Source organism: Mus musculus, chromosome 7, assembly GCF_000001635.26.
Source record: "Mus musculus strain C57BL/6J chromosome 7, GRCm38.p6 C57BL/6J".
In the NCBI taxonomy this organism is placed as follows: domain Eukaryota; kingdom Metazoa; phylum Chordata; class Mammalia; order Rodentia; family Muridae; genus Mus; species Mus musculus.
In genome coordinates this window covers 49,060,957-49,085,343 of record NC_000073.6, presented here as the reverse complement: position 1 = coordinate 49,085,343, position 24,387 = coordinate 49,060,957, and the positions used below count along the sequence as shown (strand labels likewise).

At 47.1% G+C, this 24,387-nt stretch overlaps 1 protein-coding gene and 1 long non-coding RNA gene across 4 annotated transcripts in view; both read right to left on the bottom strand.

The window, feature by feature from the left end:
• Nav2 (neuron navigator 2) overlaps positions 1–24,387 on the bottom strand; it is a 651,028-nt gene that overhangs the window by 524,747 nt on the left and 101,894 nt on the right. The window lies entirely within an intron of this gene.
• Gm32849 overlaps positions 1–24,387 on the bottom strand; it is a 74,564-nt gene that overhangs the window by 30,475 nt on the left and 19,702 nt on the right. Inside the window, exon 1 of the long non-coding RNA XR_391458.3 lies at positions 102–24,387. This exon is cut by the window's right edge and continues 19,702 nt beyond it. This is a non-coding gene — a long non-coding RNA (predicted gene, 32849). The remainder of the gene's footprint in view (positions 1–101) is intronic.

Sequence of the window (24,387 nt, the reverse complement as noted above, 5' to 3'; positions counted from 1 at the left end):
CTGTAGAATGCAAATGTTCAGGAGAAGGATGAGACCCAGAGATGAGAAAGACCAGGGACCCATTCCCCAGGGTAATTCTCTGCCTGCAGGACCCAGCTTACCACATTTCTTTCTTGTTGGATGTCTCAGGCAAGATTAAAGCAACCCCGGTGAATGTCGGCGACCCCATTGCCTGGTGCCTGGAATAGAATTCCATTTCTGCCTTTGAGTTTTAGGAGCAGTGATTCCAAGGCTTCGGGGGAATCACAGATGAAATACAAAGTGCCAGGGAAGGGAGGTGGGGCGGCCGATCATCTCCCATCTCGCCCGTGGCTGCTGAACGTGTTATCATTTATCACAGTCCCTGCCTTTGCCTTGGAAAAGCATCTGGTGACAGTGAGTTGAATAAATATCCCAACCAGCCCTGGGAACAGCCTGGCTCAGTCATCTAGAAACTGCATTTGCATACAGTTCCTTCTTGATTACTGTGGAACTGCACAGAGGCTGAGCGAGGTGCTGCAGCACCCCCCCCCCCCCCGATATATGGGACAGGACATCTGAGCCCAAATTCCTTGGTATTTACATTCCCCAAGGGCTGCTACTTCATCTAGGAGCTTGCTCCTGCAGCCTCAGCTAATGACATAGTTCTTGTCCAAGAGGATTCTGAGCACTAGCAGTCAGGCATGCAGATGCACACAGGAACAGCAGGAGTCCAGGCCTCAGGAAGGGGATGACCAAGTTGGAAGTGACTTTAAGGGTTGTCTGGTCCACTTGCCTCTACCCTCATTTGCCAGAAGAATCGGGGACACCCATGGTAAGGAACAGGCATGCATTAATGTCCACCCTGACTCTTGTTTTTCTTGGTTATCAAATGCACACAGAGGCCCGTCATTGAGAACTTCATGTGAGATCCTGGCCCCAAGACACAGTATCTGTTTAGCCATCCTTTCCCTGCATCCCTGCATCCTTCCCACACTGCCCTGGTATGCTCTCTCTCTCTCTCTCTCTCTCTCTCTCTCTCTCTCTCTCTCTCTCTCTCTCTCTCTGTGTGTGTGTGTGTGTGTGTGAGTATGTGTGCTCTTCTGAATACTTAGTGGGACCACAGTCCCCCACCAAACACTGAAGAGGCTGGAATGACCACAGAGGGCCTGGATTCCCTAGTGGGTGGGTTCTTACTCACTCACTCATGTATTCAACAGATTCGGCCAGCCGTTGTTGGAGGCATCTGTTGATTCAAGAGTGAATAAAACATTCATGAGAAAAGGCTGATCTGAGCCAATCATTATACTCACCATTGGTTAATGCAAATCCCAGCAAGTGACTGGACCAGCAGCTAGGTACAAATTGGTAACAGACAGGCTTAACACCTAGGATGGGGTGGTCAGGATGACCTCCTTGAATAAGGACTGTTTGCACTCACACAGAAGGATGGAGAATTTCATTAGTGATGCATGGAGCTAAGAGTGACGGGTGGGGAGTGCAGCCCAGGTGACATTTGCAAAGGCCCAAGCTGCTTACCATATCTGAGGAAGTCCAAAGGATTAGCAAGAGGGCTGGTTTTGTGCCTGTGCTTATTTCTTGCAGTTGTTTAGTTTGCAGGAGATCACGGTGGTCAGCCTCAGAGTCCTGGGAGGAAGGACCACTGCAGTGAGTAGCAAACAAGTCAGGCTGTGCACACAGACCCTCATCCCAAGTTATCCTGTATGTAGATCTAGCCTACACATCAGACAAAGGTCCGAGTTATTGCAGCTCCAGAGGAGTCAGTGGGATGGTTTTAATGTGACTTCTGGCCCTTGCATAGCCCCACCAGTATTGCCCATTAAAACCCCTGCCCCTCCAGCCTGCCCCCAGTGCTCTGTCAGGGGAGTCTGTTGGTAGCTTCAGCTTGGATGGAACTTCCAGAGTCAATGGGAAGACCCGAAGACTGTGTACGTCTTAGCCTCCATGTCACCGTTAATCTTCCTCCCAGGAGCTCTGGGCATGATGGTTAAGAACTCCAGAGACAGACTGCCTTATTCATTGCCATCTCCTCTCTGGGTGACCTCAGGCAAGTCTCTCAAACTCTCTGTGTCCTGCTTATAAAATGAGGACAGCAGTGTCCTCACTGGTGGGCTGAGCTAAGGACTAGATGAGCCAATACATATGCATATAGGGCACTGGATGAAGCCTATGAGCCTAATCAAGAGTATTCCTTTAATATTAGCAGCATCGTGACATTGTTATACCCACATGCCTGGTCTAAAAACTGAGCCAAGCCTTCCTTACACTTCATGCCTAAGCTCCCATGAATCTGACGTACCAATCCCCATTTCTAAATGAGGAAACAGACTCAGGAATTCAACCACACAGCTATTCAGTGACTGACTGAGGATTCAACCTTGCTTTCTTGAAGCAGCCTCCCTCTAGATTCCTATCCCTAATTAGCTACTTCTCAGCGGAATCCCCTAAAACCATGTTATTAACAGCAAACAGGAGCTTGGCATCTACAACCTGCGGTTGGTTTGCAGACTTCTCAATAGCTTGTCTTGCCCCTGGAGAACTCTCCAGGGGAGCTTCATTAGCATACAATTCTTTGGGGGGAAATGAGACAACAGCTGGCCCTGCCAATCTCCATGGCAACACTCCAGTAACTACAGACTCCAGTCAACAGGAAACATTTATATATACACACAAGCTCAATAGGTACACTTAACTGCATATTATACATCCATAGAATTCTTGTTGATGAGTTTCTGGGGTTCAAAAAAATTTCTGTTCCTCATTGGATGTGTCAAAACTTCAGTAAAAAGCTGCCAAGAAGGAAGAGTGCATCCTAGAGAGAATATCCCACACTGGCCCAGTGAGGAGCCAGGCCAGCTTGCACACACGTGATCTATGCCAGTAATCACCTGGGCTTTGTGCTAGGAAAGGCCGGACTTAGTTCTCACTGGTGCCATCTTGAAATTCTGAATGCTGTTTGAACAAGAGGCTTTGCATGTCCACCTTGTAGTGTGCCCCACAGTTCATGGCCGGTCCTGGGTGAGAAGGGACAATGCACGGATATGCATGCCTCTGCTCCTAGGCTATATCACCTTTTCTTCTCTTCTCCCTCTGAGCTCTGCCAAGTCACTCAATATTCCATATCAAGAGCTCCATATTGTCACAACTCAATGTTCTTTCCCTGCCGTGGTCTTCCACGGTTCATGTGCTTCAACACTTGGTACCCAGCTGGGGGGCGCTGTTTTGGAAGATTGTAGAACCTCTAGGAGGTAGAACCTTGCTGGAGGAAGTTGGTCACTGGGAAGGGACTCGAGGGTCCACAGCCCAGTCCGACTTCCTGGCTGCTGCTTACTGATACAATATGGCCAGCCTTCATGTGTCTGCCATTGGCTGTGCCTCACCTGTCATGGTGGACTATATACCTTCTTATACTCTGAGCCAAAATTAACTCTTTCTTCCTTAACTTTCTTTTGTCATGTGTTTTGTTAGAGCCATGAGAAAAGCCACTAAGATATCCCTGAAGGAATATAGTTATGTCAATGTCACCAGAATCATGTGTGAACTCTCCCTGTGAGGCACAAGACTCTGCACTCTAATGGAATGGATGCTGTTCCCAATATGGACGATGATGGACAGATACAGTCAGCCTTATCTCTCAGCTGGAGACAATGAAGCTCAGGCAGCTTCAGTCACTTGGATAAGGTCACCTAGTAAATCAGAGGCAAATCTGAAGAACCTCTTTAAAGGCTCTGGACCAACTTCCAACCCTCTGCTCATCAGCCCAGGCTGTTGCTGTGCTTGGCTCAAGCCCAGTACACTTCATGACATCCAGTCTGTTGTCTTCCTATTACCACCTCCCCCTCAACCCAGTTTATGCGTGGCTAAGAAATCTTGGGAGCAGGTGATGCCATGGTTTCTGTTAAGTATATAAAGTTATCTTCAGCATGATAAAGGCCCATCACCACATGGAGAGGAGTAGACAGGAAGAGTCTGAGGCAAGTTCTAGCATGGTGTTGGCTTTCTGTTCCCAAGCTCAGTGACTGTTCTGCCCAGCTGAACAGTGGTTCCTCTATGCGCTAACCCAGTATCCTTCCACAGAATGTCCCTAGTTGCCTAGTCTATCCTAACATGCTTTGACCAGCTGCAACCAAAGGAGGCCCAGCTAGCCTAGTGTATACCCAGCAGAGGAGCTAGAGTGGGGACCAGCCAGATGCTGAGTTTTGAGACTAGACAGGCAGATATGAACCTTGAACTTTGCCATGTTTGACCTACAGACTAGGGCAAGCAACTTAACCCTTTCAAACCTTGGGTTCCTATTTAAGAAAATGGAGAATCAATGATCTCTCAAGACAGGCCTGGAGATCTGATGAGACCATGTGCATAAGATGCTTAGCCTACTCCACACTGAGTAGTTACTTAGATTGATTCGCTTCCCCCCTTCTTTCATGTTGGAGGGAGGAGCTACCTGTAAAGACAGGTTTCTGCTCAGTTCCTCACCAGGACTGGTTGATCACAAAGCATTGCTGTTCATTCTTCCTTCCCAGCCTTTGGATAAAGAAAATAAAACCTAAAAGGTCCACCTCAGAAATCAAAACTTCAAGAACGCATTCCCGTAAGGATAACCCACAGATGGCATAGCTCAGCTTTTCACTTTGGACCCTTTCAAAGAAGGGATTCCTCTAGGATGTTAAAATGCTTAGACGGGAAGCTTGCATCTTCTCAAGGGCAGGAGTTCCATCTTTCTAGAGCTGTCTTAAAGGAGCATTCAGTTTATTGCTCTTCTACAGCTTGGGACCCTTGGCAGGTAGGCTCCATGATTCTATTATGTAACAGGATCAAACCCCTGACAGATCTTACATGTCACAATCAGGGCACAAGAAAATGTATGTGAGCCCACCATAGCTTACCACCAACTGAATTTCATGACTGCAGGCAATGCCTAGCATTCATTTTACTGAGCCTTGCTTGAGCTTGAACTCCTGGTTGAGAGTTACAATAAAATGGTGTGTGTGTGTGTGTGTGTGTGTGTGTGTGTGTGTGTGTGGTGGTGGTGGTGGTGGTGGTAGTGGTGGTGGTGTGGGTATGTGCATGAGGCATGAGTACAGGTGTCCACAAAAGCCTGAAGAAGGCAACAGATCCCCTAGAGCTGGGGTTTTAATTATAAGTTGCTCAATGTGGGTACTGATATGGAACCCAGGTCCTCTGTAAGAACAGTACACATTACTAAGCTATTATCTCTCTACTCCCAAATGGTGACAATTTTAAGCTACAATAGTTTGAGGGTGCCTCCTTCTTATGTAATAACCTTGCAACTGTCACCATTTGCAATTGACAAGGAAATCATTAAAACAAAGGACATGACTTGTCCAGACAGCTGGGCAGTGGGTCTGGGACCCAAGACTTAGTTTTAGTCTTTTTCTTCCTTTTAACACTTTGAGAACTTGTAATCATCAGCAAAGAGAGCTAACTATTAGTCTTAATTATTGCAGACATGGAGTAGGGTTTCACATAGCCCAGGCTGCCTTAGATTCACTATGTAACTGAGGATGACTTTGGATTCCTGATTCTCCTGCCTCCGTCTCATGAGGACCAGCATTGCAGACATATCACTAAACCCATGTTGTGTGGTGTTGAGGATGGAACCCAGACCTTGGTCCATGCTAGAAACGTGCTCTATCACTTGAGCTTCCCAGCCCTATTTTAATTTTAACTACACAGTGACATGATCTGACTCTTCCAGGGGTCAGCAGAGCTCTTGGGCTCTATTCTAAGTAGTTCGAGGCCATATTCAATGCTCACAATACCTGACAAAGTAGATGCTATACTGGCATCTAATTAATAAGTAGGGAAACCGAGGCAGGGATTGAGTAAGAATATGTCTAAAGTCACATAGATAGGAGAAAGACAGGGATTTGAACCTAGGCATTATGGGTCCTAAGGCCATGCTCTCAATGTGAGGTTCAGTGTTTCATGTGGGTTCTGCCATGAACTCTTCAGTCTGAAAAGTCCCCAGAAGCTCCTGGGAGAAGGGAGAGCCACCCATGGGTCACTTACAACACAAAGTGAAGCTAAAAAGGACATAAATGCCTCCTATGCAATCTGGTGAAGGAAAGCATTTTTTTTTTTTTGTCTGCTGCATCTCCACACAGAGCCAGCCAGGGCCACCCAAAGCATGCCACAATTAATTTCCCAGTGTGCGACACCGCCTGTGGGGGGAAAGAGGCGTCAGCTCATTTCTTATTCATGAAGTCACAGTGCCTAGCTTCATTTGCATGAAGCAATTTCTGTGGCTGCGAATCCACCATAAAATAAATCCATTTCTCCTCCAGGATCTGCGCTTCCACCAAGAGAGATGAGTAAGCAGTGTGTGCTAGGGACACACCCTCTGGACCATTTTAATCAGGAACTTGTCTGCAGCTAACAAGAACTTGATTTCATAGGAGTTCAAAACAGCTTAGTTTCAACATATTCAAATTCATCTCTGCTACAAGATCTGTTTTGGGGGAGACTGTAGAACTTCTTTCTGCTGAGCTAAACACTGAGGTTTTACACACAGTGGAGTTGTGCTCTAGCCACTTCGGTGGGGTGGATGGAGGCAGGGGGAACCTAAGAAGAAAGGGGAGTGGCCTCCTGCATCCCCACTAGAGGAGTTATTGGACAGGTGCATGACCCTTTGTGGCAAAACAGTGTTCTCATGAAGATGTCTCACCATAGTCAATGGAACTGTGAACATGCAAAAGAGACTTTTTAAATGTAATTAAGATGAGTGACCTTGAGATACTTCTGGTACACTGGATTATCCCAATGAGCCAGATCTAATCATATGGCACCTTAGAAGTAAAGAAACTTTGCGGACTGCAGGGCTAGGGAGATGGCTTAGTCAGTAAAGTGCTTTGCTATGCAAGCCTGAGGACTTGAGTCTGATCCCCAGAACCCACATATAAAAATGCTGGGCGTGGCGATGTATGCTTGTAATCCCAGCAGATTGTGGAAGGGGGGGAAGACCAACACAAATGGATCTTTGGGGCTAATCTAGTCTACTTGGTAAATTATAGGCCAGTCACAAAAAGCCCCAAGTAAGAAGAACCACATACAAGGTTGATCTTTGACTTCCATGTATGTGATAAAGCATATACATGAGCAATGAACAAGAATATATACACACGTGCCCACACACATACATACATATACACATGCACACATGCGCCCTCATACACATGTGCATATATATATGCACACACCTATGTGCATGAACACTTATACCACACATGTACACACATATACACGCACACTTATACACATATATGTGCAAATGCACATATATATACACACACTCAGAATGTTTGCAGATTGCAGTTGGCAGAGAGCTGGGAGAATATTCAGAGAGATGCCACTTTGCTAGCTTTGAAGATGAAAGAAGGAAGCTTTTTTTTTTTTTTTTTTTTTTTGTCTTCGTGACAAGATGCCTTAGACCGGGGAATCTGTAGACAACAGAATTCATTGCTTACTATTCTGGAGGTTGGGGAGTCCAGAGGACTTGTAACCCCTTCAGAGATGGTGCCTGCATGACTCATTTACATTAGTGGAAGGGACAGAGGAGTTTTCTGCAGATTCTTTATAAGGTTACTGACCTCATTCATGATGGGGGTCACTCATGGCATACTCATAACCTGTTAAATCCACCACACTGGGTATTAGGCATCCATATATGAATTAAGGGAAGGGGGCACAATTATTAAGACCGCAGCAGGGTCATGGCTTGAAGCAGGTGGGCAACCCATAGAAGCTGAAGATGTCCCATGGACTCCAGAGAGAGAAGCCTCAGTCCTTACATCCCGATTTCAGCCCGGAATCCCCATCTGATCCATGCGTCCCCACAGTGCCTCTTAGGTCATTTGAAGCTCCAAGTCTGTGACAATTTCTAGTAGCAGGACAGAAAATGAGTATGTCTTGTCTGCCCTTACCATCTGTGAACCACCTCACCAGGACAACCAGAGGGGGTCAGACCAACTGGCAGCAGCTTTCAGTAAATCCCAGCATGCAATGTGGGTAGAACTGTCACAGGTGGCAAACTGCACAGGAGGACACCAAGGGCGACTGGGACTTTTCAGGTCACAGTCACAAGTCTGCATGTCTGTTTGTCTGTCTGTCTGTGTGTCTGTCTGTGTGTCTGTCTGTCTGTGTGTCTGTCCACCTGTGTGTGTGTGTGTGTGTGTGTGTGTGTGTGTGTGTGTGTGTGCGCGTGCGCATGTAAACATGGAGGCCAGAAATCCACATTACTTGTCCTCTATCCCACTTCACCTTATTTTTTGAGACAGGAGTTTCTTCCTGAACTCAGAGGTTGCTGATTCAGCAAAACCAGCTTGTCACAGAGCCCCAGAACTCCCCCTGTCTTTGCCTCCTCCGCATTTGGAAGACAGGTACATGCCACTTGCTCCGGGCTTTTGACATGGGTGCTGGGAATCATGCTCATGTAGCAACCGCCTTATTGATTGAGCTCTCTCTCTCCAGTCCCAGGTCATGATTTTTAGCTATCATTGAAGCAGTTGGTGCCTGCTTGATCCCAACACGCACATACACACACACACACACACACACACACACACACACACACACACACACACTTCACATGTACTCTATGCGATCCAAAGGGAGAAGAACAGCCTCGATGAAGAAAAGCGCTTTGTCACGTCTCAGGCCACTTTTCAAGCTTCATCCCAGATGGTAATTGCAGCTGGTGATGTCAGTGGTTTGTTGTCGTAATAATCCCACAGGACAAACTGCCCTGAAGCTTGCAGCTGACAGCGGCAAGCAATTCTTTGGCTCGTGCACCTGTAACTATGCAATTAGGATAGGCTTGGCTGGGTGGAGCTCACAGGGGCTCTGCTCACTCACGACCAGTGGGAAGAAGACAGACAGGTGGCTGATTCTCCTCGGCTGGCCTCTCATCTCTTTGTCTGCCACACTAGAATGGCATTTTCTCATGGCTGTGGGCAGCAGCCGTGAGATGAGTAGGAATGTGCAAAGTCTCTCGTGTGAGTCATGTCTCTTAAGACACCTAAGACGCTGGGGAAAACAATGTCCCTCTGCTAAGTGACTCTTTGGTGGAAGTACACGCAAAGCAATGAGTAAAGGTGCAGACAGTGAGAATGGGTGAGTGAGAGTGTGGGTGCTTGTGAGCGTGTACACAAATATGTATTTGTGAATGTAGGTGCTGTGTGTGAGCATGCTTGCATGCATGCGTGTATGCTTTGTGTGTGTGTGCGTGTGCGCATGTGCATGTGTAGAATGGGGTTATTGAGGCAGCTAATCTAATACAGAAAAACAAATTGGAAGAAACCAGGGCATCTTCATTGGAGATTTGGTAAGCACCTACACAATACCTGGATCTTATCCAAGGGACGAGGAGCTAACCGTCCCCCACCTTATGCAGGAACCGCCTTACACAGAATGTCTGCCATGAATGCTTATGGGCAGAAGTGCTTATGGGCTGTTCTCCTCCAATGGGCCAGACTTGGCTTGGTACTGAGGAGACACCAGACAGCATTACTGGGCATTCACTCCACAAAGTAACTGTCTGCTAGTGGTGAGCCAGTGCTCAGCCCTCTCAAACGTATGGGAGAGCCAAGGCTCGGCAGGGCTCAGCTGCGTGCATGCCTGGTCTCAAGACGCCAAGCTCCATCTATCTAACACTAGAACTCTGTGCATTCTGCAGCTCCAGATTGCCTCTATTCTCTGATTCCCCCAGTGCTTACATGTGCCAGGTCTCCAGTGTGCCAAGCAGAGCTCACATCTTAGAAATGATTCATGAAACCTCTGTGTCACCATCTATCATATGCACCAACTGCCCATGCCTTCTGACCTTTGCCCTGGCATGAGGTCATTACAGTTGACGACACTAACTAGCTCCTTTAAACAATGCCGGCAACAACTGGCTCGCACCTCCTAGGCCTCTTCATCTTCATTACTGAAGCCTCTGCTTCGCCTCAGCCGTGGATTCCCGGCCTTTTACTTACCTTTGCAGGGTTCCATGTCATTAGCTGCTCACTCTTCTGGCCAATTACATGAGGTTAGCACTCCTGCAGGCAGTACCCTCCCCAGATGCCAAAACAGCTGAGGCTGCCCAGGGTGCAGGCTCTGCCCCCTAAGAGATCCAGAGGAGGCAAGAGCCTGGCAGTAGGCTGACTGTGCAGTTCACATGAAAGGGATGAGCAGCAGGCAGACATTGACTGTGGATTCCTTTCAATAAATCATACTTGAGCATGACGAGAGATTAAACCAATGGTTTAAAGGTGGCACCTCACTTCGAGGGAGGGCAGACCTTAGGGAAAGCTGTTTCAATAATGCAGATGTCACCTAAGGGATGAAACCCTGAGTATCCCCGCAGTTCCATTGGCTGGACCAGGATTCTGAGCTTGCTGAGAGCAAAGGCATGGCTTGCTCCAGCAGCATCCGAGTGAGGCAACGCACAGGCAGCAGGGTGGAGATATGAAGAGATATGAACAGGGTGAGCTGGTTGAATAAATGAAGGGGTCTCCATTGTTTTCTTTGCTCACCAGGAAGGTGGGGACGGGGAGGAGGTGGTTATCATCCTGTGGCATGTCTGTTGCTCATGTGTCTAGTTTTGCAATTGCATCTAATTTTCTCAGCTCAGCCTAATCATTCTCTATATAGAGAAAGACACCACAATATGGAGAAATTGTTCAGGAAATCAAGCCAGAAAACAGGGTTCAAGACAAAGGCTCCCACTTTTGGAGAAAACTTCCTCATTCTGATAGAGAGGAAACATAGGGAGAAGGGTGATTTAACCACACGAGTGGGACTGTGTGTGGACAGGACAAGGGAGCTGGGTACAGCTGTACTTTTCTCTGTAGGAGCCACCAGATGAGTAAGTGGAGGTGTGTGTGTGTGTGTGTGTGTATGTGTGTGTGTGTGTGTGTGTTTGGCCTGGAAAACCTTGAGCCACTAGGCAGTGTCTGAGCTAAGCTCTGAAGTATGACCCCATGAGGATTCCATAGCCTCTGGTGAGCATGGATCATGTCTAGCTCAGAACATGCTACTTAGAACTCTGGTACCCTTTTAATGTAGAGTCTGCTGACCCCAGCCCAGGTGATGTTCAATGCTTCCAACTCATAGATCTGCAGGTTTGGCACCGCACTGAGCAGAAGGTGTCTTTGGAGGACTGTCCCCCAAATGATGCTTGGTGTGCTAGAACACAGTGGACTAGCCAAAGTATTGTGGAAGAGAATCAGGTCCCAAGTGCAGGTGAGAGGCTCACCTTTTGCTGTGAAAAATACATGCAACACCCCCCTGTGATTCATGATGGCTGCAAGCACAGCTCTCTGAGTCTGGGGCCAAGGCTTTCTAACCATTGGAAAGCCCAGGCAAACCATCAAGGCAGGAAGCTTTCTTGCGGAGTCAGAGGCTTGTGAAAATGCATGGGTTAGAACACTCATCAGAACACCTCACAGAGGCTCCCATGAGCCCAGGGAGGAGGACACTTTCTCCATTAGGTTCTGATGCCTCCAGTCTCTGTGGGGAGACAGAAGCTTGGATACAGGGAGGGAGAACAACCATCTTGAATACTTTCTGTATACTGAGGCTGCATGGAGCATTTATAGAGCACCCACTGGGTGCAAACCCAGGGCTGCATCCTACATCAAAGAAGTCAACTCACTTAGCACTGTCCTTGGATAGGGTGGGAAGCACAGAGAGGCGCAGAAACTCAGTTTCAAACAGCTCAAGTTCAGGCTCCCCTCTATGTTTTAGGCTGGCCTACTGGAACGGGCCCAGTCTGTGTTTCCCAGCAATGGGAAAGGTGGTTGTGACATCTATGTCTCACAGGCGGGTGATCTGAGACACAGAGAGATGAAGTGACATATCTAAACACGAGCAGGGAAGTCTTGAGTGAACCCAGGTTTAGATGAACTATCTCGGTGAGACAAGGAAAAACACAAACACAGATAAAACCAGCTTTCCTTGGTGAAGCGGCTAATGGTTAAGTTTACAGAGACCTCCACGAAAAAACTTAAGAAGGAGAAAAGGTTGTACTTCAGCAAGGGGTATGAAACTCAGCCCACAGAGGCCTGTGGCGCTCCAGGCGGGGGGTGGGGGGGGGTGGGGGGGTGGGGGGGTTGACTTAGACAGGCTTAGTGAATGTAAACTGAGTCTTTGGGGTTGAGTACTTGGCAAGTACTCAGACTCTTTGCCTTTGCTTCTGATAACCTAGCTCCCTCTTGGCACACTCTTCCCTGTGGCCTTGCATTGAGACTCCCAGTGATCAAGAGCTGGCTCCTGCACTTTGCATAATGTCTGGGAAGCTTGGTACTAAAATAACAGTTGATATTTGATTTAGGGATGGAGTGAGAGGCCAGGCAGTGAGAGGAGAGAGGCTAGCTTCCCCAGCCTCTCTCCACAATGGCCCTACATGCACTCCCACGCACATGCACACTCACATGCTAAGTCCTTGATCTCGAAGCTTATTGTGATGGGTGGGGTGACAGTTCTGCCGACCATCTCATCTGCATTAAAGAGAGTGCCTGCTCACACTGCTGACAGCACGGAGGTGTGCCAGCATTGGTCTGGTGGGCCTCACACGGATTTGCCTCCCCATCACTGCACACTTTGCCATACAGGCTGACCTCTTGCCCTCTGGAGACTTTGCACAGCCCATTCATACATCCCTAATTTGCTATGACCTCAGGGGAAAGCAAGGTTTTGGGTACAGTGTGGCTCATACTAACTTAGCCCAGAGGCTAGGCTTTCCCATCCATCATTGTCCACTTCCATGTGTTTCCAACTATTGTTTTGGCTTTGGCTCTTCTGCAGGAAGACTGTACCTTCCCAATCCATGGGACTCAATAATCTGGTGTTGCAAAGATGCTGCTCACTGTGGTTGAGGGCAGTTCGGTTTTCCCGGGAGGGCTCAGTCCTGGGCAATGATTTAGCAGGTGTTCTCAGTTTAGAAGAGGAACACAGGTGGGGCAGAGGGCCCCGAGGGATTGGCCCTGAAGTCAAGATCTGTGCTTCCATGTAGCTGGGCTTTAGTGTTCTGTGAAATGGGAGGAATAGTGAAGCTTGTTTTCCCAGAGTATTGGAAAAATGTAATTTGATTACAATTAAATGTATCATTCTGGGCACAGTGCTTATACCGAACAGTCTCTCCATACATGGATAATACATTTAAAATTACAAGTATACGTAGTCAGTATCCAGTCCTATGGAAACCCATCAAGGATTTCCTTCTTAAGCCAGATCTCCTATGAGTTTTCTAGATGCTTCATTGTTAGCATTACCAAAGGCCATGCCAAGGGTGATGTATGAAGAATGAATGCAATTGACCATTTGTCATGTCCCGAGTCTGCTCTAGAGATCTCACCTAAATTCGGTCTTTATGTTAACGTCCTGCACATGACTGTAATGCTGTCTGTTGGTGGGAAATGAGAGTTTCGTACAGATAAGAAAATCTACCCACTTATGGTGAACTGGGTCCTGTCTTTCTGTTTCTAGAATGCCTTAGCCCTGCTCACGTATTTGGTAGGAGACAATTATATGGTGACTATACTATTTGAGGGCTTTTATAGAACAGTGATATCATGGCCATACCTGGTCTCACTGAGTGACAATCATGTGTCAGGGATGTCTCTCTAAGAATTTGTTCCTTCCTGCAGAGCCTTTGGCCTGGTTTTCAATCCACAGTTTAGAAGCCCCCTGCCCTACAGGTCCTTGTTTCTTCTAGAAGTCAATGGATAACAAACAATTCCTGTCCCTCTAGTACAGATGCCAGGAGCTAGAGATTCCCCAGGCACTGTGGGGAGTACTAGGGTGGTAGTGATCTGATTGGCCAGTGAGCCACCAATTGAAACTAGCACTGAGATCTATCCCCTGCAAGCTTGTCAATAGTTATCTGTCCAGGCTGCAGCTGCTGCAGGTCCCATGACTGAGTCCCATGAAGGCCATCTGCTCTGCCCCCTCTCATCCCTAATCCACCTGCGGAAGGCACAATCGCACAGTGAGCACCAAGGAGAAGATACAGAGAGGGAAAGACAGACAGACAAAGCCCAGAGCAGCTGCAGGTCTGGGCTGCTGGATTCTCTCCTCTAATCTGAGCTCCTACAGCCAGTAGGGGAGAAATGCCACGATTTACATGACAAGGGCCAAAGGAGGGAATTACGGCAAATCAATTCTGCGGGAAGAGATAAAGCCCCGGTTTAATGTATGCGGTGAAAGGTGGAAATTCAATTCTCATAATGTTGGATGATGCTGATGAAGACTGACATTCACTATTAGTGTCATGCTTTTCCCTTCTCTTCTTGGACCCGAGAAACACACAGCACATAAGGACAGGGTTGTTGAACACCATTGTAAACAGACAGCTGAATAAAGCCAGGGCTGTGAGAGCTGCCCAGGATGCACCTGCTAGCAGCTCTGGCTGGAGATAGCAATGACCACTGCCCAGCGCTACCTGGATACCTCAGAAAGCTCCAGGAGCTCCTATCAGGTCCTAGTCAGCCATACCAATTACCTTTGACCCTGACCCATTACCTTTCCTCTACAAATTTGACTTCCTGAAAAATGTTTCACTTGTCTTACATAAGCCTTAAGAAAAAAGGGAAGCTATTTTTTAGTAGGTCAGAAGGTGGCTATACATTTATCTAGATTTTAGTAATTCATGTTGATGTCTTAAAGGGTCTGAGAAGCCATACAGGGAAGAAACCTGCTTATTTGTTTAACCTTGGATTTCTTTAGACCAGAAACTTTCCTTGGTTTTGTTGTTAGTGTGTTATGTTTTGCTTTGTTTGGTTTTGTTTATGTGAGACGGAGTCTTGCTATGTAGCTCAGGCTGGACCCAAATGCTTAATCCACCTGTCTTAGCCTCCCAAATGATGTGATTACAGGCATGTATCACCACATCAGAAAGTCTACCTTGTCCTATTTAGGGCCAAATAGGAAGGACTTTTGACTTGGTGGACTGGCTTTTGCATATTCTATTGTTGCAGTACAAAGGTAGCCATGGATGTTACATAAATTGCCTGCCTTCTAATAATGCTGTATTTAAAGGAACAGTGAGGCACCCATAGTATGCCAGTCTTTGTCCTAGACTATACCCACCCTGGCCACAGCCTTCCTATCTATGGGAGTCAAGCACACAAACTATTGAGAGCAGGCAGGAAAAAAAATAAAACAGGTCCAAACTCCAGCCTTGCCATTCGGTGAGTCAATCCTTGGGTGGACTATGTAAGCCACATCACAGTTCCCAGCACATAGCTGTCACTTTCCTGAGTGGTGAGGGCCAAACTAAGTTTATCGAGAGAACACACATAATGCTCATAGCACAGCTTTTGGCCCGTAATGTTCAATAGCTACTCATGCCCGCTCAGAGCAGACTGGTTCTCATTAACATTATCACCCAGCAGCTGTGTATCCCTTAAACACTTTGCAGAAGCAATCCCCCAAGGCCTTCAGTGCTTGAGTCTGAAGAGTGGGAAAAGCCTAGCTACCACGGGAGAGCTCCCTGGCAGAGCCTCTATCCGAGTGTCTACACTCTCATCATTAACTTCCTCAAGGTCCATTCTCCTAACCTCTCTGTCAGAGAAGTTTCTTTAACCTTCTTTCAGTTTGGGTAATGATGCTTGACACATTGACCGAGCCACCAGCTGAACTACGGCTCAACTCTCGGTCACCCTCCAGACATAACCCCAGCGATCTGGCCATTGACCTGGAGTAAGCATCCACCCCAGCTCCAAGCTCTCAGCACTGAGATCTTGGCCACTTGGAAGAATGCTAAGCATGCGCACCTGTGCTGTGTAATGCAAAAATCATCTCCGAGTCGCCTCAAAAGCCTCCTGCTTAATTACCTCATTACAGGAAAGCCTTGCTTCTAGAGTAGACGGTGTATTTGCCTCTGAACTTATGACCTGACTAGGAACGGGGATTAGTCTTGAGTCAGGTGTAGCAGAGTTGGTAGCGTCTCCAGAGGCTGCAGGAATTAGAGCTTGAGAGAAACATGCACATCAGACATGTCCGTGCACACAGCCATAGAAGTTAGGGCCAAGGCCTTTGTCTTGCTCGGTCAAGGCTTATACTGGGCAGTGGCTCCTTGTACTGATCTTTGAGCCATGCTTGACACAGCACAGTCACTCAGGGAGTGTCCACAAGCTGGACGTAATATTTGATAAACGTGATTATACACTCCCTTACCTTCGTCTCTGCTTTGTTCTGCTTGTCTCTCGATGTTTTCCTGATCAAATGCTGGGCTGGCGAGCTGTGCACATTACTTTGACATAGTCCTTGAGCAGCCCTTCCCCCTATTGTCATTCATTTTAAAAACTCTCCAATGGGGGCTGAGGAGTCAGCTCCACGGTGATGCAGCACTCATTGCACTCGTGCATAAGAACTGAGTTAGCACTCCCGGATCTAGGTAAAGCTAGTCATGGAAGCATGCATCTGCAATCTCAGTGCATCTATAGAAGGTGGAGACAGGAGAATTCCTAGAAGTTCATGGGCCAACTAGCCTGGTATATGCTGCACAGCAGCAAAAACAACTAAAGGGACCATTCCTCAAACAAGGTGGCAGGTAAGAACTGACACCTGAGGTTGTCCTTGGACCTATCAATGTACACCATGGCACACGCACACATGCACGCGCACACACACACACACACATGCACACATATGCACACACACACACACACACACACACACGCACACATGCGTGCACACACACGCACACACACACACACACACACACACACACATACACCCTCCATCAGACATTCTAGCTATGGGCCCGCCTGTCCCCTTACTCTGGGTAGCAGGACTCCTCTTGGCTTTGTTTGGCATGGCTGCTCAGTTTCCTCCACCCTTCTCCCCTCCTCACCTTCTCTAATGGATGGACCCTAGACATCCTTCAGCCTGGTTCCACTTTTTCTTAATGCCACATAGAAGATTCCCCTTTAGGGTTCTCCAAGGATTGGGGGTGATCTAGGATACCTTTCTAGCTTCTTGCTTAGAGCAAAATCAGTGCTGACTTAGTCCTGATGCTGACTAACATTTGCACTGACTGGCCACTGTGGCGCAAACCCTGCAACAGGAGCTGCCCTGATGTGCTGAAGGCTGTACACTGCACAGAACCCCAGGATCAAATCTCAAGCTTGGCTCTTCGTTAGAAAATGCCAGGTAAGACCCTCAGCCTCTCTGAGCTTCTGGGTTCTCATATATAAGATGGTGTTGTGCTGTCCTGGACTGTACATTTCTTTGCCTGAGAAAAAGCCATGAGAGTGTGGTGATGGGAGAGTCTCAAAAGGAAGCCCAGACTGACCTTCAGTCACCACAAGAAAAATGATTTCCTGTAGGTAGTTGTCAGGTGTCAGAACCTATCCCCGGAATGCCCAGGAAGGGAATTTCAATGTACGCAGTTGGTGTTGCAGATGAGGAAACAGACTTGGAGTGAATCCATATAGCCAAGGCCACGTGAGCACAGAAACCCAGTTCTGTCTTGACTGTGAAGTTCTTTCTGCTCTGCCGTGCGATGTGTATTTTATTATTTATATGCTTGGAAGGTGGGTACCATCTCCTAAGGGGTTGCTGCCCCACTCAACAAATTCTTCTTGATCAACCATTTGAATGTATAAGATGTAATAAATAACATAAGGAAAATGGATGCAGCCCCGGGGCCTTTTACAAGGCTTTGGTGCAACATATGCAACAAGCATCACGTGCAGGAGACAGAAAACAAGAGGACAGGCACAAAAGGCTCCCAAACATGACAAGACCTCAGAGTAAAGCTCTCATTGGTAACCCCAGGCCAGCAAGGGTGGGGGGCTATCTGAGCACTGGCTTGCCTTAGAATGTCCTTTGATATTCCCCCCCCCCCAAGTTGACCATTTCATTGTAACCCAAGACTGGACACATTGATATCTCTATTTACCTGGTTTGTAGACAAAAGATGGCCAAGAACACAACATGACAGGAGGGGATGGGTTTCCCATTCAAGAACCCCCTGATGTCATACGGGGGCTTGGCAAGGTAAAGCCAAGTGGGATGGAAGAAATGAGATGGAAAAGTAGCAGCACTTGGCACTGTGGGGGCTGACAGGATGTCTTGACCCAAGGTTGAGGACTGGGAGGGTAACACTGGCCACTGAAGCTTCATGCTAGATAGGAATTTGACTATGACCCCAGATGCCTCATATCCAAGCCATATGTCCTTGCCAAGAGGCTTTCCACTCAAGATCACTGAAGCTAACATCCTGTTGAGCTGTGGTCACTTGAGAAGTACCTTGGGGGAAGTGATGTATTTCTGTTTTAAAAATAAGGACACTGGGTAGTGGGGTACAAAGTAGGAAGATAGGAGGGATGTTGACTAAGAACACCTGATGAAGCAATGAGACCTGTAGCATAGCAGGCCAGTGGAAGTCCAGCGGAAATGTGGAAACCTGTAGCAATGAAGCAGGCAGACAGAAAGTGGTGGGAGGGGCAAAGGGAAAAGCAGAGGGAAGGAGAGGAAAGGGAGGGAAGTGGAGGGGAGGGAAGAAGAGAGGGGAGAGAAGGAAACACAAGTGTAATGGAGAAAGTTAGAGGAAAGGACAGGACTCTAGATGCCCCAGTTTAGAGCTTCCATTGGAAGTGCTGTGTGTGTGTGCGCGCAGTGGTACTTCCTGACCATAAACAACCGTGTAAGAGTGTTATACTCTTAATGGAGGCAGCAGTGTGGAGTTACCAGACCCGATTCATGCTAACTGGCATGAGTTGGGAAGAGGCAGCCACCTTCTCTTGGCTCACTCCACATGCGTGCACTCGTTGGATGCAGCTAGCATTTTTATTTCTCAAGAGAAGCAGGCCAGACAGATGTGACAGCCTGCCTCTTGAAGAGCCATTCTGTTTTAGGGCTGAATTTCATCCCTGTGCCTGCAACCTTTCCTCCTTCTTCCAACCCTTTGGGCCTTTCTTCTCCATGGCTGGTCAGCAGGGGGCAGAGGTGTCCCCAGGCCAGCCTGCCTTGCTTTGAGGGATTCCCCACAGGGATAAATTGGGACAACAGGGTTTCACAAACAGCGGTTCTTGACATAAATATTGCCAGGCTTGGGCTAATGTGATATCATGGGCCTGTAATCCAAACAAAATAGACCATTGTCCTGTGATTATTTCTGCTCTGGACAAAAGCCTGTGAACACTTGGCTTCCCATTTTTTTTAACCTCTGTATTTATGGGCCATGTTAATTTAATTCAGCAGGCCCACCTTCACCGCCTTCAAAAGCGGCCTTTATTTGCATTGCATGATTGCCCGCCTTGCTGGTCCGCTGCTTTTCACAGAGAAGGAAAGCTTTGTCCTCCCAGTTCTAAGGATGGAGAGGAGAGGAAAACCCACCCCAGACGCTTTAACTTGCCACAGAACCCAGCAGCTACTCAGGCTCACTGCTCTTGTCCCAGAAGCACACACCAAGTCCCAGGTTACCCAGAGTGGTCCAGGACAGACCTCTGCCCTCATCCTGGAAGATGCAGGTGTAAACCAGGGAACCCAGGCATTTCTTCTCTGGGCTAACCAGGCTGACTGTTAACAGAGCTGCTGGCCTGGCCTGCTGAAGCCAGCAGGTGTTCATTTGACTGGCAAGTCTCCACGAAGCCTAGCCAGGCTGTGTCTTCTGGAAGCTGGGTACGCTAAGACACTTCCTTCCCCAACTCCTGAGTGACATTGGGCTTTCGACTTTTTCAGCTTTACCTCCTTCCTACTTATTAACATGTGAGAAGGGGTCTGGATCTCTTTTCAATGATGGGGAAACTGAGGCCTGGAGAGGCAGAGGATTTTTCTGAGGCCTCAAGCTCTCTGGAAATGGCAACAAGGGTTCTCTTTGGGGATCAAAGCTTAGGACATGACTTTGATGTTTGGTCTCAAGAGTGACAATGGATTTCTAGCTGAACTGCACAAATGATCGATGAATATATTATTTTAAAAAACATTAGAATAGAGGCTAGGGCTATAGCTCAGTGGTGGAATGCTTGCTTAGGCCCAGTGATGTCTGGCTTCACAGCCGGCACCACAAACATCGACAACTCAACACAATGAAGGCTGAAAGCAGCCTGGCTCACATCCCAGCTTCCAACACTTTGCCAAGTATTTACCAGTGGTGTGTTTCCCATTGGTTACACACACACACACACACACACACACACACACACACACACACACACACACAATGCACACAGGCACACACACACACATACACAGTCTGGTGTTTTTAGCTAAATGGTTGTCATAATTTTTGTTTTATACTTGGTGATCTCTGGTGGGACACAGAACTTAGCAAGTCTGGCCTGGTGTAGCCTTAGTTCAGCTGGTGTTCAGTTTTCAGAGCTGTGAACCCAGCCAGGCTTCAGTATGGGACCGTGCTTGCTTGGCATATCTGCAAGCCTTTTCTCTGAGCAGATATTAGGAGTGGGCTGGTGACTGGGACTGTGCACAACCATATCCTTTCACTTCTGCTATCCCATGCAGCCTCCATGCAAGGGATTTCTTAATTAGGGTTCCTTGCAATGCCCTGTGACAGACTAATATAGGCAGCTCACTGGGGTGGGCTGCTGTGTAAAAAAAAAAAATGTGGAGAAAACATTAGACAGAGAGAGGTGTACATCTCTAGGAATGATGAGTTTTTCTAATCTGTGGGAAAAAAAGAGAAAGCAGGAGGCTGGGGCCAAGCTTCTAAGCCCCAGGCTGTCCATATCCCTTACCTTACCTCATCCACCCTCAGGATGGATGGGAGAGGTTGCAGCTAACCCCCAAAGAGATAGCTACTCCATCATTCCCTGTCACCCTGAGTCTTGTCTCGGCAGCTTTTTGACTCATATCTCTATATGGGCATTCTTGGGGTCAAAACTGGAGCTGAGAAAGCAGTCAAAAGTTTGTGAGGAGATGGCGGGCTTTCTGGAAAGGACCTGGACGTCACAGTTACATGAAGATTGCTCCTGGCCACTTGGGGAAAAGATGACTTCAAGTTTACATGGCATGTCCTATAGCAGGGAGACGACACAGTCTCGTTTGTCTAATTCTCCTGAGGACAATTCTGTGTGTTAAGACTGATCCTCTCTTATTTGACAGGTCCATTGTTTAACACTGCTTAACAGGGGACTCAAACCTCAGCTGTTTGTCTCCAAAATCTCTGCATTTACATCATGTTCGATCTGTGCGAACCCCATTTGCATTGCAATTTCCCCAGCTAAAATGAAGAGGACAAAACACTGCCTAAAATAAAATATTGTCCGCCAAAGCCAGACCACACAGCACCATCAGCCAGGGCTTTGAAAACCTGAGTGAACATTGAAAAGCCTGGCCCTGCAGGACGAGGCTTTTCATTTAGTCTTCCTAAACCCTTAAAGGTTGAACTATGAACTTGAAAAGATAGGTGGGAAAGTGGTCTACATTTGGAATGTAAATAAATTTTTTAAAAAATCACAAGTGGCTTTTTTTTTTAAAAGTTCATGGATTTTAATCCATTTCTAGAAATCTTCCCTAAGAAAATGACCAGAAATTCCATCTGAGATGTTCATATAAACCCATTAAAGTATTACTATAAAAAATTGAGAATATCTTGGCCTATCAATTAAGTTACTGCAGTCTCATAGAGGAAACATGCTTTGCTGGCTAGATATATAATGGTTCTATGGATTTGAATAGAATACTTGGTAAACATGTACGTTCAAAGGAAAATGCTCCAACAGGAATATCACAAGTTATTTAACAACTGATTATTTCATTCCAGATCATATATGTGCACTGTGTTTGCCTCATTCCTCCCCTCTCTTCTCTAAGCCCTTTGGTAGCATCCTCCCCCACTTCTCCCTCTCAATACATGGCTTCCTTTTAAAAATTGTGGTTGACACATATGCATCAACAATATATATTTATTCACATGTGTATGAATAAATATGAAATATTTATAAAATATACATATGAATAAATATAAAAAAGAAATAAATTGCCATGGGGGGGATGTGTGAAGCTATGAAGGAGAAGGCTAAGTCACAGTGGGGACCCAGGGAAGATGGGGATGCCAGAATGACAGATAGGACCTCCATCAGTAGAAGCACAGGCATGGAGTAGACCTGGCTCAAGAGAGAAGCTGAGTGTGCTGCAGGTGGCCAAGCTGGAGGGTCCGGCTTCTGGAGGCTGTTGGAGACTGGCTGATTTCAGCACATGCCCTGTGAGTTACAGAGTCCTGAAGTTCTGTGTATGGCCTGCTCACGGGGTTTCAGTCTTGCTCTGTCCCCTCTCTCCTTGAGACCTTCCCCATCCCTCCCTTTAACTGCAGTCAGGATGTAATATATAAGAGACGAATTAAAAAAAAAAGAAAGAAAGGAAGGAAGGAAGGAAGGAAGGAAGGAAGGAAGAAAGAAAGAAAGAAAGAAAGAAAGAAAGAAAGAAAGAAAGAAAGAAAGAAAGAAAGCGCTGTTCCTTCTACACCATAGTATACTAGAAGTGTGCAGTTTACTTTTTACTGTCCAAGGGCTTGCAGGTAAGAGATTGCCCTGCGTCTCAGAAGAGACTCAGGACTTTTGGACAGTGCTGAGACTGTTGAAGGCTGCAGGGACGTTTTAGAAATGGATGGAATGCATTTTGCATTAGGAGATTAAGATGAGACTTTATAGGTCAGAGGTGGAATGTCAAGATTTAAGGAGATGTGTTTGGGTGTCCAGTTGATGAGGAGTAGAATTGTGAAGACTGATTTTGATTGTCACCTTGGCTAGACTAGAATGGCGATGGGGGGGGGGGGGTAGGGGGGGAGGATGGGGGGGGTTCACCAAACCAGCAGACTTCTGAGAAGTTGTGCAGAGCCCAACACGAACTTCACTTCCAAGCTACCACCTATATCTCTGCCATTTGTGTAGCATCTGGCAACAGTAGCCTTTCCTCAGGAATTTCACGGCAAGGGTGAGCTTTCAGTGGAGGAGTCGGCTATGTGACTTTTCAACCTCGAGTCAACACAAACCCATCCTTCTTGAAGTTGCTTTTATCACAGACACGAGACAAACAGCTGGCACAGAGATTCTCTCTGTTTTCTCTGTTCTCTTTAAAATTACAAAGTAACACTTTCGTAACTGGAGAAAAGCATGTCGGAGGAGCCATCTCTGCCCTGCTAGACTTCCATGGGCACCCCTTACCGGCTCCTAACCTGTATCTATAAACAACACCTGTCCTCAGACCCCACCAGTCTCTTCCCCTGGCTCATTGTGATCTCTCATACACCGGTCCCTCCAGGGCTCTGTGTAGCTATAGACCAAACAGGCATTAGAACGCTGCATCCAGAAAGTCAAAACCTGGTGACAGGGAATGAACAGTTTTCTGGAACAACTCTGTACTTTTCAGCAGTTCATAGTCTGGGACTAGTTCCAAGATAGGATGTCTACCCTGAGCTGCAGCTGGCTTCTGCACCTACTCACCTTTTAACCCTTTCCTGCCTTTCAGAGAGGAGAGCAAGGGGAGACTAGTCTGCTATTGGTCCTAGGAGGAGATGACCCTTCCTGGGTGTGTCAACACCAGCCACATCTCAGAGTTGAGCCCAACGACACTTTTGGTAGAAGTAGAGGACTGTGGACAGATTCATGGCATCTCTGCACTGGGGTAGCAGGAGGGGAAACTCCACAAGAGCAGAGGAATGAAATATCTGAACCTGCCATGTTGGCTTACCAGCCAGTGATGTCTGCCTTGCCACCTGGAGTGTGGCTGCAAGGTGGGAAAACTACTAAGCGCAGTGTCAGCATCGCTACAAAGAAAGCACCAACCTCGCTACAGCTACCGTTCTTCCCGCTCTGGTGGAAGAAGAAATTCAGCTAAATAGTTGTCTGTTTGTGGGCTGCGTTTGGATGAAATGTATCCGCATGTGTCTGCAGGTTTCTCTTCAGGAACCAGCACATACTGCAGGGACAAGCAGGACAGTCCCCTCAGGTTAGCACTCCCTGCTGGCCTCTTTTCTACTCTTACCCTTCTGGATTCATCCAATTAAATAAGATCATTTCTAATTATATCAGAATAATTAAAGGAATTGGGCCACTAGGTTTAAATTTAGGACCTACCACTGATGAATTAAGCCCAGCTTCCCTTACTGCATGGTAGAGATGTACCTACATTGTTGGTTTTGACAGCACCACACTCTGGCGAGTATGCCTCATGTGATGTCAGCATCCACTCTTGGGCTCCAACTGGAAGTTTGGTTTGGTCACCTTTTCTCCTAATCCCAGCCTGTCATTCAAGTCTCCAGGCCTTCCAGCTTTTCCTGAACACAAAAGTCCAATTTCATTTCTTAGACACTCTAATAAATCTGAGAGTACAGAGAGGATTTTTTTTTAAAAAGCTGATTAATTAAAAATAGATTTATTTAATAATGGTTGGAATGATTAAAATCTGGTAGGGAGATGATGGTTACTTAATCCACAGATA